Genomic DNA, 2,347 nt, shown 5'->3' on the forward strand with positions numbered 1-2,347 from the left:
CTAGAAGATATGAGCAAAACAAGTTAAACATGGCATTGATGCAAAATGCACCTAAACATCAAGCAAACACCTCAAAACAAGGATGAAACATGATAATATGAAACTACATGTAAAATCAAGCAAGTTTCATATAGAGCACACTCAAAACGGAGCAACGGTTCAACACACACACACTATACAAGTCATAACAATAATCTGCCAAAAACAACAACTAAGCATATTGCAAGCATCAAAACAATATGCTACAGTACCACAATATGAAAACAAAAGGCATGGGCATGATGTACAGGTAAAGCATAACAAAACATGAACACTGAGTTATCTCCAGAAATCACTAGAACATGCTCAAACACACATGGCAAGATTGCAAATAATAACAGTTCAGACTTTGCAGAAAATAACATCAGGTTGCAATGTTTAGAGCTATCAAACAACGTGTTACAGGAACTTATCATGGAAAACAAAGGCATGGCATGAATCTACTAATTGCATAGATCAAAAGTCCCTTACTGACCATAAGCCAAAAAGGATCAGAAAATATGATGGCACCCATGTAAACATGGCAAGTTATATTTCAGAATCATACATGGCAGAAACAAAATTATGAAGGCATGTAGATGAGCTTGTACCACTCACCACAGAGCAAAACATGGCATGGCAAGGCAACCAAGAGTAAGAAGGCATGTTTGGGAAGCTAGGCATGGCAAGAGCAAGGTCATAGGGTACATGGAACACTAGCAACAATCATGGCAACAACTGAACTTAATGTTAACAGGCTGATAGCAACATTATGAAGCAACATTGGAGCAAGATTAAAACAAGTTAAAGAAAGCTATAAATGCTACCAGAGGTATGGATGGATAGAGAAAGACATGTAGAACAAAACATGTTTAATGATCATCTCCAGATTATGCATAGAATGACTAGTAGCAGCATGTTTATATAGCATCACGAAATAACAGATTCAGCCTAGCAAAACAGCAACATCAAGTACACTACTTAACAAGCTTGATTCACTCACCAAAAGTCATTGCATAACAAGATAAGCATAGCATCATCAAGAAGACATGTTTATGAAACAAATCAAGGCAATAACAAGTCCATAGAATGCAAGGATCAACTATAGCAACCTTGGCAAAATTGAATAACATGTAAACAATCTGCCAGGAAACATTTTGAAGCAAAAGTAGAGCACGAAAATGGCATGCTAGACTACTCCATAATTTCAAACAGGGGCATGAATGGATAGACAACAACCATATGTTCAAAACATCCTTACTGAAGTATCTCAACATATGCATGGATCTCTCTATAGCATCAAGTTTACATGGCATCAAAATAACAGCAGAACAGGGACTAAAATCAGCAATATCATGATGCCTAGTTTGCATGCTTGTGCTAGTCACCATATTGATCACAAAAATACATGGTAAGCACCTCTGTAAAGAAGACATGGCATAGATCAAAACACATGTAGATATCAACCTCATACGATGCACACATCAATCATGGCAAAAATGACAAAAGAGCTAGTTCTATTAACAGACAGCAGCCAACATTATGAAGTACTCTTGCAACGATAATTCAGGCATCATGATGACCTCAAATGAATATGATGCAATGGAATGAAATGAAGTACTCGTTGAGGCGAACAATTTGACATATTACACGCACAATACGGAGCTACGGATGCAGAGATACGATGCGATGAACATGGCATGATAATGTCAAAATATCTCGGGACTTGTCCAAATTTCGGGAAAAACAGATGAGCGCTATAACTCTAAAAATCGCACGGGCGGGGTTTTGTGGGCTGCTCACCAATGGGCTGAGCCCATCCGAGGAGGAGGGAGCTGGGCCGGCTGGAGAAGGGTCGGGCCCATGCGGGAGGCGCTGGGGCGCGTCGTCCTCCTCGTGCCCGCATGAGGGGAGGCAGGGGCGGCGATGGCTGGCGCTACCGCGGCGGCGGCGAGGCCGGAAGTGGCCGGGGCGTGGCGGCGGCAGCGGGATCCGACCTGGCGAGGCCGGATCCGGCCGGTGGGGAGACGGATCGGCGGCGGGGTGAGGTTCCTGCGAGAAGAAACGGCGCCATGGCGAACTCAAGGCCATGGTGGGGCGGCGCTCCTGCGGGCAGAGAGCGAAGGTGAGGGGAGAGGAGGAAGAGAAGGAGGGAGATGGGGAGGCGCGACCTGGACAGGGCACTCACCGGCGGCGGGGCTCCGGCGATGGTGGCGCTGCGGCGACGGAGGGGCGGCACACGAGGACGAGATGGCCGGCGGCGCATGGGCGTGCTTCGCGCGGGCGGCGGCGGGCGCGGGCGGGCTTCGCGCGGGCCCGCGATGGGCTC

The sequence above is a fragment of the Triticum dicoccoides genome, chromosome 1B (genome assembly GCF_002162155.2).
Source record: "Triticum dicoccoides isolate Atlit2015 ecotype Zavitan chromosome 1B, WEW_v2.0, whole genome shotgun sequence".
Classification (NCBI taxonomy): Eukaryota; Viridiplantae; Streptophyta; class Magnoliopsida; order Poales; family Poaceae; genus Triticum; species Triticum dicoccoides.